Source organism: Aotus nancymaae, unplaced genomic scaffold (genome assembly GCF_030222135.1).
Source record: "Aotus nancymaae isolate 86718 unplaced genomic scaffold, 86718_ANA_hifiasm-v0.15.2.pri h1tg000006l, whole genome shotgun sequence".
NCBI lineage: Eukaryota > Metazoa > Chordata > Mammalia > Primates > Aotidae > Aotus > Aotus nancymaae.
The window spans coordinates 56,207,748-56,223,017 of NW_026988417.1; the positions used below are offsets into that span (position 1 = coordinate 56,207,748).

General features: G+C 35.3%; 1 protein-coding gene across 18 annotated transcripts in view; it reads left to right on the plus strand.

The window, feature by feature from the left end:
- Positions 1–15,270, plus strand: part of ADGRL3 (adhesion G protein-coupled receptor L3) — an 837,546-nt gene that overhangs the window by 39,573 nt on the left and 782,703 nt on the right. The gene's annotated exons all lie outside the window — the stretch shown is intronic.

The following is a 15,270-nucleotide window of genomic DNA, read 5'->3' on the forward strand; positions in this document are numbered from 1 at the left end:
GAAGAGAAAACAGGATTTTCTTTCAGTGCATCACTTTCATTCAAAATAGGTAAAACAAAATATGACATTGAAATGGAGAGTTATGTTAGAATTAGAAAATAGTTAAGAAATAGATTCTTGAGAAAGAACTGGCAATGATGCTTTAGTTCATCAACCCAAATGCTTACGTGAGTGTGCGTTTAGTTCACTTTCAGAGGCCATTGGTTATTTGGCAACAACTTCAGTTTTCAGGCCTACCTCATTGCGACTGTCTTAGTCCATTTGTTCTGCTTTATAAAATATCTGAGACTAGGTGGTTCATGAAGGAAACATTACTCACAGTTTTGGAGGCTGGGAAGTTTAACATCAAGGCATGAGAAGATTTGGTGTCTGGCAAGGGCTACTCTCTGCTTTCAAGATGGTGCCTTTTTACTCCATCCTTGAATTACTCCCTGGCCAGGAGTAGAATGGTGAATACTGTGTTCTCACTGATGGAAAGTGGAAGGGCAAAAAGGGGCCTAGCTATTTCCCTAGAGATGTTTTATAAGGGTTCTGATCCCATTCGTGAGGGCAGTGCCCTCATGATTTAATCGCCTCCTAAAGTCCCCTTCTCTTAATACTGTCACAATGGGTCTTAGGTTGTAACATATGACTTTTGGGGGAACAGATACATACAAGCCATAGCATTAGCATTTTCCAAAAGGATCTTGCAAGGTTTCCTGATCTGCCCATCTCAAAGGAAGACTTTCTGCATCACAAGTTTAGTATAAGAAAACTTTATTTTTCTTTCAAATAAAGTAGAGCACATCTTAGATGCCTTTGATCTGTAATTTTTAACTCTTTGCTGAAATAGAATTTAATTGAATAGGTGCCAGTTTTCTATATTAACTCCATTTTTTAAAAAAAAGTTTTAGAAAGGTCAATACGTATATAGAGCTATCTATAAATGCTTTTCTAGGGATATACTCATGGATTGCTAGCAGAGTTTCCATAAATGTCCATTTCTTAATTTTAACACTTGCTACAAGATGTAATTTTTTGTTCATGCATTTACTTGTTTAAGGTAAGTTTCATGAGGGATGAATCTAATTTATCTTGTTCATTACAATCTTATGCATAGGGCTAGGGATATAGGACATGCTTGATAAATATTTGTTGAATGAAATCATGAAAGATTTTGTTGAAACTATATAGGTATGATTTTGGTGGCCATTACATCTAATTGTAATGTATAATACTTATTGAGCAATTACTGTTTAATCTTATGCATTAGTTCATTTAAAATCTTAAAAAATTATGTTGTTATACTCATTTTAGATGAAAAAACTATGTGTGTGTATATATATATATCTTTTACACACACGTACATATAAAACATTGTGCAGATTTATAGCAAGAGTATAAATCTTTTATAATTCTTAGGAAGCATTCAAACAATATGATAAATGGCCAAATGAAGCAAATAAAGCTCATTTGAGCCTTAAAAATAGAAATAATTTAGAGATTAGATGAATAAAGAGATAGGATGATTTGATAAAGATAACAAAGATGTTTGTGATAGTTTTCATGAGTATGTAGGGTCACAGTTTTGAAAGACGATATGTGGTTCAAATGTGTTATATTTGCTATAGTATTTAGCATTAATTAGATGTCAGAATAGAGCTGATCATGAAATTCCTTGATTAACTCTTTTCTTTGCATTATTCTTAGAATAAAAATCCAAATAATTAGTATGGCCAGACCCCAGGTACTATGACTTCCATCCATCCCTCCAACTTCCTCTCACATCACTCTCTCCAGGGCCAACTCTGCTCCAGTACCCTGAATGGTTTCTTCAGTTGTGCATCTTTCCTGATTCAGAATGTTCATGCAGACTATTGTCTCTACCTAGAGCATCATCTTTCACCCCACACACTTCTTCCTGGGCAGCATTTATTCATGATTATATTTGCTTGATCATCTGTTTGATATCTGATTCCCTGTTCTGATTGTAACCTCAGTGAGGATGGGGATTGTGTCTGTTATGTCACACTGTGGTACATATGTTGCCCTTTAGAGGACTAAGCATGTAGTTGGTGTTCAGTAAATATTTATTAAATGAGGTGAATGAATGTCTTCCATACCAATTAAGTTGTGCTTCAAGGAAGTCTGTTAGCTGTTTGAAAGCATCTGCAATTTTTCTTTATTCTATTAACTCATATGTTGATTTATATTAGACTCTAGGACCATTTACGCTATTTTAAACAAAACATCTCCTATCTTTATGTAAGCTTGCATTCAGAATTAATGTCTGTACCCCAGGAAAAACCAGTATTTGGGTATATCAGTGAGGAGCTTTCCAATGAAGCAGTTATCCACATTTTTTTTATGAACATTAGAATTAGCAGTGCAGAAAAGACATAGAAATTCCCAGTACAAACTTATTCATTGCCTTAAGGCTGTTGGCTAAGAGTTTATCCTTAACTATATAGGAATGTGCTCTTATTTGTTGGATAAATAGAATATATGTGTGATGATTTCATTTTTTTTTTGAGACGGAGTTTCACTCTTGTTACCCAGGCTGGAGTGCGATGGCGTGATCTCGGCTCACCGCAACCTCCGCCTCCTGGGTTCAGGCAATTCTCCTGCCTCAGCCTCCTGAGTAGCTGGGATTACAGGCGCGTGCCACCGTGCCCAACTAATTTTTTGTATTTTTAGTAGAGACGGGGTGTCACCGTAATTTCATTTTTACAGACTGTCATTCTCTTCATACTTAATAAACATTTAATTTTAATATTTTAACATTAAGGAATATTAATTATTTAATTTATTTTAAACAATTATTGAACAGTTGTTTATGCAAGGCACTTTTTAGAGGACATACCAATAAGGCATAATCTCTGGCTTTAAGGAATCTATTTGTAAGCTAGTGAGAAAATTGGGCAAATGCTATCAGCAGTCTACAAACAGCTATGAGAACATGAGGGGAAAAATTAATTTCAACAAGAGAATCAATTAAACGTTCACTGAAATAGGTGATATTAGACATGAACATTTAAAGATGAGTAAGATTTCTGTTAGGTTGGTAAGAATTATGTGACACCCTCTGTGAGTTTAGTATAGGTCTTTCCATTTCAAACTAAATGGGAAGTAAAGAAAAGCATCAGGTAGAGATCAAACTGTTTGCTTTATGACTGGTAGATCTCAGTTGAAAACAAAAGTCTGGACTTGCAGCCAAATGGTTTTTCGAGTGCTTCTCCTCTAGAGTTAAAACTTACCCAGACCAAGAGAGAGAAGAAAACCAGGTCCTATGTGAACTGTCAAATTTTGCACCTTTCTTTTGCTAAATTGAACAATGTGAAGAATATAGACATCAATGACAGACACTTGAGGTCCTGACCAACATGTAATCTCTGCTTCTCCCTTGGGCAGCAGCAACTGAGGAATGAAGAGATTTTCAAACATGTTTTTGTCTTCGAAGTACAGGTTTCTGCATGAGAGAGGGACTTAGAGTTTCTTCTAACAGTATTTTTCTAAAGAGAAACTTGCCTAAATTTTCTAAGATACGTACGTGTAATAGTTAAATAAGGCCTTTTTGGTTCTAATGTTGGCTTTTCTTTAAAGCCATCATTTTGTTTAGAAGAAAAACTATTTAATGTCCATTTTAGTCTCTCTTCTTTCAAAGACATTTTAAAGAAAATCATGTTTGTACTAGTGGAAATCTTGGGCAAATAATATTAAAAAGATATAATGTTTGATTTGTGAATGAAACCCAGGGTTGATTTTAATATAGTCATCATAAAATAAGTTAAAGGACATTATTTCACTGTGCAATCTAATAAACTTAACCACACTATTAAGATTGAGTTACATTCAATTTTACTTTATTACTAAAAATGTTTTCTTGAACTACTATCCTTGGATTTAAGAAATGTTTCTATGGTGAAGGTTAATTTGTATTGGCAATTTTAAATAAAGTTGTTTGATAGAATGCGAAGACTAGGATCATATATTGCTATCAGGTCTACCTAACTTTTCCTATCTGTCATATTTTATAGAGAAAATATTTGTAGGTTATGGACTTCAGTGTGAGACCTTAGGCTGTGAAAGTTTATTAGCTGACTCCAGTTATACTGATTTATGCAGTAGTAAATATGATGAAAGGGGAGGGATTGTGTTTTACTGGTAAGAAAAACAGTAGAACAGAGGAGATTAGACTTGTATTTCAGGTCATCCACTCTCTGGGAAATACTTTCTTTATAAAAATGTTTCAGTGATATAAATGCCCACTTAATAGAATATAAATATATATCAATTAAACAGTATTATAGAAGAGTTGGAGAACTGAATTTTCTTTCTCCATAAGGCTTAATAGGTATACAAGTAATAAAGAAAACTGATCTTTCTCTTTGTCTCCTGAAATAGATTTATGCATGTATAAATACATGTGTGGTATGTTCTCTCATATTACGTGAATTTATATCTTTAATGCTGAGAAAATTAAACTAGCATTTAATTTTTTAGGGTTATTGTGCAATGATAAAATAAACTCATAAAAAATAGCCAATTAAAACCCATTCTTGGATTTCTTGCATTGGAGCGGCTGTAACCTGAGTCAGTAATTGGGAACACACAGATGGAATCAGCCCCCATAAAAACACAGTCTCTGACTCTATAGAACCTATGTGCTCTCTAAGAGATAAGAATGATACCAGGCATATTGAATAGTGGGTCAGAGAAGTAGACAAATTGATCATTTTCTTCTAAATATTTGCACTTAGATCTATGATACAGCTTCACTGATGACTTCTGTTCCATCTTCTGCTTTTCTACTGGTTTATTTCTACCACTCATTTTTGCTTATTATGCTATATTGTTGGTATTTTTTTTTTTTTTTTTTTGTAATGGAAGAGTGTTTGCTTAGAGATAAGTGAAGGATTCACTAAATGGGGCACTATCCACACAATTCCTTTCCTCTGCTCTTCTGCAGATACTGGCATGAAGAACTGGGCTGCAAACTGGTGAGTGGGTTGGGCGGTAGGAAATAAGGAGACAGCATCTTGTGCATTCTGTCTTTCTCTTTTTTCCTTCTTGTCCTCTTCTCTCTGAAGCACATTCAATTTTGCCGTCTTTACTTCTGTTTCCGTTGCCAGACTGTCAAGGACAGCTGAAGAAAAATCAAATAGACTTGTGGATCAGTGCTATTACACATGTAAGGTTTTTAGCCTCAGCCGAACCTTGAGTACTGCTCAGCAAATCCTTTCCTCTGTCTCCCAGGCAGCTCCCTTTCTCATCTATCATGCTCTTTGTATTTGCATGTGCTTTTCTTTTCCTGAAATACATTTTAAAAAATTTCTTCTCCAAGTAAAGCCTACTCATCCTTCAAGACAAGACTGGAATGCTAGGTCAATTTATGAAGCTTTGTAGTCTGCCACTTCCTCCTCCCCATCTTCCCCATGTCTTGTCCCCAGCAGAGTTAGTTTCTTTCTTTTCTATACAACACGAGAGGCATTGTCATTATTGTGTATGCTTTTCCCACATGCAATTACTGGAGGCCATGTCCATGCCTCATTAATTGTTGTCTTGCCCAGTACTTGGCACATGGTTGGCATTAGTTTAGGTTTGTTTAGTAAATCAATGCCTGTGAATACGTTGCCAGTCTCAAAATGCTGTTTGCAAGAGGAGCGAGAGCCATCATCTTCACATTTGTCACAAATGTTTTGCTGTTTATGATTATCATACTGTATTTTAAACACATCACTGCGTAGTAATAGCATTAAGTGATAAACAGATGGAAGGGTGAAGAAATAGTTCAAATGATAATCTAAGTTCCCTACTTTCAGATAGGCAATAAAAATACCTTCAGGCAGATAGCTGTCTGTCCTTATTCTTCATCTTTATTTTCTTTTACAAGATTTCTCAGGTTATAGGCTTCTATGATGTCTGTGAGTCCTCCCTGCCACAGTTTGTTAGCATCTGATCTGTAGCTACCACTTATAATAGCTTTCTCTGTGTTTCCCACTCTTATCATCACTTTCCTTTGCTACTCTCTATTGCCTCCTAACTACGACCCTCTTCTACATAAAATCTGTAACTCTTTTCAGACCTCATTTTTGTCAGCCACTTGCCAGCTGTTGAAGCAACAGCTGATTTTTGTTATGTAGTGAAAGGGTGGGGCCCTTGGCTCACAGCTGCCAAGCTTCTGGTTCTTTTCCCTCACTGCCTTGAAAGCCCAAGTCCCTTATTACATAAAATAGCCCAGCTGCTATCTATCTTGTAACAGGTGATCAGGGAAGAGCTTTCTGTAGGATGATTAATAACAAGAGTAGTTATGAGAGTAGCTGGATGGTGCCCAACAGAACTTATATCAAGCACTGGGGGGAGTTTAGTCCTTGCTATGTTGCTGTACATTAGGGTCTCTTAAAAGAGATATTTTATAACAAAATTTACAAACTTACAGGAGTTGATGATTTGCATGTAGCCAAATTTTTTAGTTTCACCATACATTTAAATTTAGATGTGTTATTTAGGTTGAAACTTAGCAATATTGGCTTTGAAGACATCCAAGTCTAATGTAAATTTTATTTATGTGTCTTATTTCTGTTGCATTATAATTTTGTTATTTTCCAGCAAAATGAAGTTAACTATACCCTAAACAACAGATTTATGATAATAAATTTTCCTATATAATATTTTAAGCAAAATGAGGTGTGTGTGTGTGTGTGTGTGTGTGTGTGTATATATATATATATAAATCTTAGATTATATTCCAAGTCTGAGCCATCCCCCCTTGACATATATATATATATATATATATATATATACACATATATATATGTACATATATGTATTCTAAAAAAGTTTCTCTTCAGAAAAATAACATATGTATGTTTGGAAGGGGGATGGCTCAGATTTGGAATAAATGCTAAGATTTACTAGGATTCCTGATTGTGTGCTTACAGGATTCATCATGTGCTTACAGGAAAGATATTTAGTTTTTAATATATAGCACAATACAAACTGAATACTACCACTAATGGATTGTCTTCCAAGCAAACATGATATGAAATAATATAACAATGTGAGATTAATATTTTTTTAAAGGAAGATAAATTATTTTTTCTGTAAATTTTAGTTTCAGGCATTTTTGCCATGAGCAAATTGGCTTTCAAACTATGTTGAAAAGCAGTCACTTTTTTCTTTAGCTAAATTCATTTGACCATTAAGTTATCATTTATTTATTGAGTTCTCATAACGTTTCAGATACTGAGCTACATCCTGGGGATAGAGTAGTGGTACAACACATAAAGAGTCTTCATTGTATTCTGTTGCAAATCAGAGAGTGCTTTTTATAAATAGAAACCCTGCCGGTATATGTTCTCCTACAGACCAAGATATATTTGATAATTCGTGTAATATAGATTCTATAAACATGCTTACCTCCTTTCTGAAAATTCTTGGGGCATTCACTTTTTGACAACACAAATTGTATATCTTGGATAAGTACGTTATCTGCATAGGTAGTGATGGTAGTTAAAAATATTTCAAACGGCTTGCTTTTTACCTTATTTCCATCTATTGCCACAATTCAAACTTGCCCATCCCTCCTCACCCAGAATGGTAATTAGATATTGACTCTTTTCAAGGAAATTTCAGTCCGTTGTAAAGGTTTCTAATTAAAGAATAAAAGAATATTTGTGATAGCATTTACCTTCTGTAGCTTTATATTTTTCTACATTTTTTACATTCAAATATATGATTGCCTCTTCCTAACTCCCCTATAATTTAGGTTTACACGAAATTGTTATTTTTCTTTCTTAGACATTAAAATGATACTCGAATGTATCAATAATGTTAAGAATAATAATAGCTATAATTTATAGATCAGGAGCAACTGTCAAGAATGAGACCAGAACCATACATTATAGTAGCCACAGAAGTTATCCTGTGATATGTTTCCTTGCTTGTAGAGTTAATAGCAAAGAAACCAACCATATGAATTCCCAACTTATGCCTTGAAGAAATGTAAAACTATTCAAAGCAAAATTAATTTGATTTATGTTGTACAGCTATTTTATTTACTCTAGATATCCCTGCACAAGAGGAGTATAGTAATTTCATTTGAAGTTTTAGAGGGGGGAACTGCTGCTCTATGTGTGAAATGCAGCGTTGACTCACTGAATTGAAACATTCTCATTTACTTGTCTTTGCTTCTTTAGCAGTTAGATCAAGTGCTGCTGTAGAGTAAATTTTTTTTTTTTGTCATTCGCATAGATTTTCAGATTATCTTCTAAAGCAGACCCAGGGTGAGTTGTTGAAATGCTTCATTTAAGAAAGTTACATATGACTAAGCATGCCCTAAATTGAAAAGTTAAATTAAATTATTGCTTATGTTGTATTTCTTTCCAAGTATTGAGTCTGTACTAAACAACTCATCAGTGATTTTATTTTCACTGCCCTAGTCAATTTATTGTTTATTTAAGGTCCTTTAAAGAACAATTTTTATTGCTATTTTATGATCAGCTCAGCTAAATGGCAAATACTGGGTTAATATTATAATATTGACTGTCTTTTGGTATAATCTGACATGATTTATTTGTAGGTTGCTGACAAATGGGATGAAGTGGTTAATGGCTAGAACATTTAGACAAAATTTTAAATGGTTTTAAAATTAGCTATCTTATATTTGTCTAAAATACTCTTTATTCTTTGAGATACCAATTTTTCTCTTAAAAGCACATCTAATCAATTTCAAAGTGAAGAAAAATAGAATCTGAGCCAGTTTTGAAAATTATTTCTCCTTGAAATGTTCAGAGTGCTGGAATTTATTTTACAGTTCCACCTAAGCAGGCTTCTAGACTGAAAAGGAAGGGAATGAAGAGTGTCTAAATCTGCTTTAGGAGAGAGCTTGTTTATTGAGCTACACCTCGTTTTCCTTTATCTGTCACTATGTAAATAATAGGTCGAATTTCTTGGTTGGTTGTATTCTACGTGCACAGCATAAAGCTTGAGTCAACTAACTGTAGCAATTTTGATTCTTCTGTAAGCTTTCCTTTTCTTGATAAGCTCCCTTCTCCATCTAACATTCCTGTTTCCAATAGGTTGCAAAGAGAATTATGAAGTTTAGACAATTAGAGTCTTTGTGTCTATCTTTAAATTTATTCATTCAGTCTGGAAATGAAGTACAAGGTTTTTTTTGCAGGATGAAATAGAAATAACAGTGAAGTGGACTGTTAGGAATAAATGGATTTCTTTTTCATTTTTGGAGCTTTCAACATTTTGTTCGGCAAAGTCTTTCTGTAAAGATAATACATTCATAATGATTAATTGTGTCCAACAGCATTTATCAGAAAACCCAACATATCAGGGGCCTAGACAGTACAGAAATGCATTTCTCTCTCTTGGAAAGAGAAGTTTAGCAGTAGGCATTGCATGGCTTTATGTTGTCTTCATGATCTGGAGAGACCAAAGCTCCTGCCTCTCCCTCCTCCTCCTCCTCTTTCTACATTTTGATTCTGGTGTTCATTCTCTGGATCACCTCACATTAAAGTTGGCTTCTGGTGCTACAGCTACCTCATCTGCATTCCATATTGCATGAAGGAAATGAAGAAAGCAAACAGGGTAGACAAAAGGAATGCATTTTCCAGCTAATCGGCAGCTTTCTAGGAAATTCCACACAACACTTATGCATCATTAGCTTGAATTTAATAACATGGCCACACCTAGCAGAAAACATTGGGAAATGTAGTCTTTTAACTGAATGTATAATGGATATTATGCACAATTACCAGTCACTGCCATTTTTAATTTCCTCATCTTGAAAATAAGCAAGTGAGTGGCTTTCTCATGGTAGTTTTATGAGGATTGAGGGGGATACTGCATAAATGATTCTTAGGCCTGGAACATAGTAAGCATTGGCGTTGTTCCTTTTCTAATTCTCATTTCCCTTACCATTACTATAACATTAAAGCAGCGGGAAGTTTCAAGGCTTTATGGGCTCTTATGATGATCCACATTAACTCGTGAATTATTTCACTTTTGGGACTAATATGTGCTTTGTTTTGCAATTGGTGTCTCCGTGCATTGTCTCCCTTCTATAATGCCTTACTCAGTGCTGGGTTGTAAGCATGTTCTGTCTTTATGCCCTGTGTAACTAAGAATTGAGGATCAGTCACTCTTTGAAGTGGAAAAGGATTACCCATAGGGTTGATTAATCTATCCTCCTGAAATCTGGGGGACTACAGATTTCACTGAAGCAGCCAATCTACCTGAGAAAGCGAGAAGCTCTTTAGCAAAGAGCATTCAGTGACAGTGAGGAACCAGGGGCAGCCTCAAGTGGGTCACAGTACTGTTTTCTTGTTAAAGGAGGAATTGGATTGGCTGATTATTGGGGTTCTTCTTTCTTCTTATATAACATGATTCTAGTAATTCCATTTTCCTCCGATCTTTTAAGCACACACAGGTTCTTATGATGTTTGGCGCCTTTTATATATAGACTGGATAGCCTGGGGCTGATCTGATGGCCTTGAAGGAGCTCTTATAATCGATACCATTTATTTTTGTAACCTAAGATCCTGACTTCTTTGTTTTTCTCTCTTGAATTCTAAGAATTGCAGATTATTCAGATTTGAGCCACTTCAAGTAAAATATTACTGAAAGATTTAGTGATACTTACATTAGTACATTTTTGACATGCATGTTTATGTAAGAACTGCATATTTTTCTCCCAAATGAGCTGTGGGTTACTAACAGCTGAGAAGTTACAGATAACTCCAGGTAAATACTGGTGCTGATATTTGTTACTTCTGTGCTTTTTGTCAGGTCGCTTAAATGCCGCGAAACTTAGCTTCCTCATCTATAAAATGGGAATAGTTATAATAGTTTTTTTTATAGATTAAATGAGAGTGTTAAATAAAATCATAAATATGAAGCATTAACAATGTATCTGGAGCAAGAGATCATTAAAATTATTTTATTACTACTGTTTCGATTATGGAAATGAACTTAGATGAGTAGATAATTTAACTAGAGTGATAGTCCATTTATCTGTTGCTGTATAACAAACTTCACAAATCTAATGGCATACAACAACTACTATTTTATTGTGCTCACAAATTATATGGAGAATTCTGACAGGGCAGTGAAGATGAGGACTTGTCTCTGCTCCATCATATCTGGGGCCTCAGTGGGAAGGTTCCAAAGACTGAGTGGGTTGCAGAGGTCTGGGGCCTGGAATTGTCTGGAGGCTCTTTTACTCATATGCCTGATTTCTGGGCTGCCCTGACTAAAGGCTGTGCCTCGCTGTATTACTGGCTAGAGAACCTACACATGGTCTCCCCATGTGACTTGGACTTCTACCAGCTGACAGCTGTGTTTGGAAGGGGAACGCTCAGAGAGCAGGTGCATCAGGTGACCAAGAGGAAGCTGCATGGCATTTGATGACCTCACTTCAGATGTCAGATGTCCCATAGCATCACTTTTGCCACAGTCTATTAGTTGAAGAATTCACAGCCCTCCCAGATTCGAGGTGGAAGGACATAGACGTTTAAGTCTTAAGTCTTCTTGGGACAGTGTCAGGCAACTTGTGGTCATCACCAGGGCCTGGCTGCTCATTATGGAAGGATGAAAGATGACAAGGAGTAAACATGATTAAGTTTGAAAACAGTTGTTTTATAAATTATTCTTAATAATTTATAAAACTTAATCCTAGTATTTCATCTTACTAATCTTGGATCTTTACACTCTCGACTCTAGGATAAGTTTTTTCTTGTTGTTTAAAAGTCATTGTGATCCTCAAGCAGTCATACTTTATTTTTCTTGCAGGAGTTTCTTTTTCTAAGGTTCCTTTTTTATTTTGGAGAAGGAGTTTAACTCTTGTTGACCAGGCTAGAGTGCATTGGCCTGATCTCAGCTCACTGCAGCGTCCACCTCCCGGGTTCAAGAGATTCTCCTGCCTCAGCTCCCTAAGTAGCTGAGATTACAGATGCCTGTCACCATGCCCAGATAACCTGTATTTTTAGTAGAGAAAGGTTTCGCCATGTTGGCCAGGCTGGTCTTGAACTCCTGACCTCAGGTAATCCACCCGACTCAGCCACCGAAAGTGCTGGGATTACAGTCCTGAGCCACCGTGCCCAGCCCCTATGGTTCTTATGAGGACTAAATTGACTATTTTTAAAATGTCTAGATCAGTATCATGACTGTAAGTTCATTATGTGTACATTAAATTAAATAAAAAACATGTCTGTAGCTCCTTTTGAAAGCTATAAGAAACAACAGGAGGTAAATTATTCTTAACTCAGTATATTGTTTACTAATATTGTATCATTAACATCATCATTACACTATTTTGTCAAAAGATTTGAAGAACAAGTGACTTTTTGATAAATGTTTTAGAGTTCATTACAAACAAATAAGTGATTCAAATTTTTGAATGACAGTGAATGAATATTCTTAAAACTTAGTTCTAGAAGCTGTAGTTATAATTGTGTTTCAGATGTAAATGTCTCATTAACTTTCCAAATTGATCCCTGTTATTTGTTTGGAAGTGACAGAGAAATAATATCAAATTCAGCTAATAGCTTACTTTGTCAGATCACTGTATTTTAGACCCTTTCTAATTTCAGTTGTTTCAAATTAGATGAACTTTTGTTTTTTTTTATGTCCTGGTAGCTTGATTCAAAAGGTGACATTTTGGCACCCAGTAGTTAATGATACCATTTTAACTTTAAAAACAAAAAGGAAATATGTTTACATCTAAATGACCAGTGTCTTCTGCTCATCGTCAGGTCTGCTATTTAATTTTTATTTTTAATGACCTCAGACTAGGAATACCTTACATAGGCTCATATCTGAAAATGATTTGAATAGCCAGGGTAAACTTGCCTTTTCTGGATGCTTTTTCTCCTCTGAGTGAGGTGAGGACACTGAGGTTAAGGTGTGTCATGCGTGTATTTTTGGTTACTTATTTTCAGCCTAAGCCAGTTATATGAGAAGCTCTAATGGTTAACTTTGTAAATCATTCAAGAATCTGACTGCTTTCTCAAAATGTACCTGGGCCTTTAGGCAGGAGTCTACAGGTGATTGAGCCTGGATGTTTGCCTAAAGATGATTTAGAAAATTGGTTGGAAGCTTTGCTCTTTCCCAGCTATCAAAAATTAACCTGCCAGAAATTTGCAAACACAGCAAAGTTATGATAATGATTGTGACTCATGCACAAAATTTTCTTTTTTAAAAAATATAAAGCTAGCTATTCCAAATTCCAAAGAATCAGCATTTATTATTTGGTAATTTATTTTTATATTGCCAAATGAGTAGGACATTCATTACCAATCTCCTTGACTGTCTCATACCTCTAGGTTATTGACTCAGTGTACTTATTGGAGGTGAGTAACCAGCATTCTCTTAACTCCATCGATAAACATAGGGTCTCATTTGTTAGGAAAAAAGAGAGAAAAGTCTTTGTATCGAAGACTTACAGCAAGAGGAACTGTTGTCTGATTTTCAAACAGGCCAGGGAATATATTGTGTTGCAGGATCCCCTTGGGTATTCATTAAAGCATCCTGACTGTGTCACAGGGGTGAGAGACAAGAGAGCTGAGACAGGCCTACTTTGTAATATGTATACAACTTTGTTTATATGTGCAGTTCCACACACACACACACACACACACACACACACATATATTATATATATATATAATCCTATGTATAACATATAATTATATAGAGAGAATTAAGTATATAGCCTTTCCAATTAATACCATTTGTATTACAAATAGCCAAGTTTATTTCTGGAATTACTTTGTACTTTGTAATGAAAGTGAGCTTCAAAGGCTTTGACAATTTGCATATAAGTTAGTAAATTGTTACCCTGTGAGAGTTGCACCAGATGATCTCCAAATGCTTTTGCAGCTCTAAATCCCTATGAGTCTGTGAACCATGATTTTTTTTCCAATATTAAGCCTCCAACTCTATGTTTTTTGGCCTCTGCCTAATTCTGAGTGTAAACATCTTTATGAAAGTACCATACAAACAATCAAGTAGCATTGTCAATAATCAGTAGTTGAGAAAAAGAAAGCTTGCTACTCTGGGCTCTTTTTATATTAACCACTGCTTAAACTCATTACGCATTATTTCTTTTTCAGTTAGAGGAGTTCAATTACATTCAGTGTCTTTGGGTTAAGTCAGGGTGAAAAAGCATTCACCATGCAGTCCCCAGTTCACAATTCTAACCTGTAGAATTGTGAGTCCTTTTTTTTAGAAGTTTTAAAATGGGGATCATAAACTCAAAAGCCTCACGGGTTAAGTAGGGGTCATTAATGAGTTAGGGATATAGTGTGTAAGTCTTGCCAAATAGATTATTTTTAAAGAAACTATTAATCCAGATTTTTGTTATGAAAGTTTCTGCCTTCTTAGTGCTGTTTGAAATTATTTTAAAATCTTGAACATTGAAAAAGATAAATAAATGAATAAGAATGACATGGCCGTGCATGACCAGGTCTCTTCATTCTTTATCTTCTACCTTAAAACCAGGCATGCTCTTCAACTTTATGCTGCTAGATATTCTGTTGTGATTCATTCCCCGTTATAGATCCCTCCTCTTGGGGATTTCCACTTCCTCCCTCACTGCACGGTGTACAAGTGTGAACATGCCTGGAAACTATAATTATCCATGGATTTTGACAAAAGATCCTCAGTAGTTGTTACCATGCTTATTAACTTCCTGGACAAATTTTTATCTCCTAAATTAACATCAGGTTGACAGGCGCCCAGGATGGATACTGATCCTCTGGTCATCTGCACACTCAAAACTTGCTTTTTAAGACTGATTTTTCTTCCTTGTGGATCAGCTCAGAACCTTTTACATTCTTTTCCAGTTTATTTTTTATCTTTCAGTATAATCCCTGCTGTTGACCTAGTGCACACCATGGCACCCATGGTTTCCTTCATTCTTATTATCTTTTAATTTTTTTAAGAAGAGGCATTTCATAATATGACACTCTTGTACTTTTTACATCACTGAATGAATGGGGTGGATAATGTACACAAACTAACCCAATTGCAGTATAAATATTATGAACATACATTAGATTAAAGGATGTTGCTTTGGCTCACATTGGAATGATGTTACCTGACTGCTAAATTCATTTGTTTCTGCCAGTCAGGGTTGGTTGATATCCCATTATTCTTGAACACAGACTTGCTCACTTCAGTGAAATTTTTAAGGTGGAAGGTTCTCAAGTTAAGAGCTGCTGTCTGAAGCAAACCTTATGGCCAGAAGTTATAGTATATTCAGACTGATACACTAGAGTT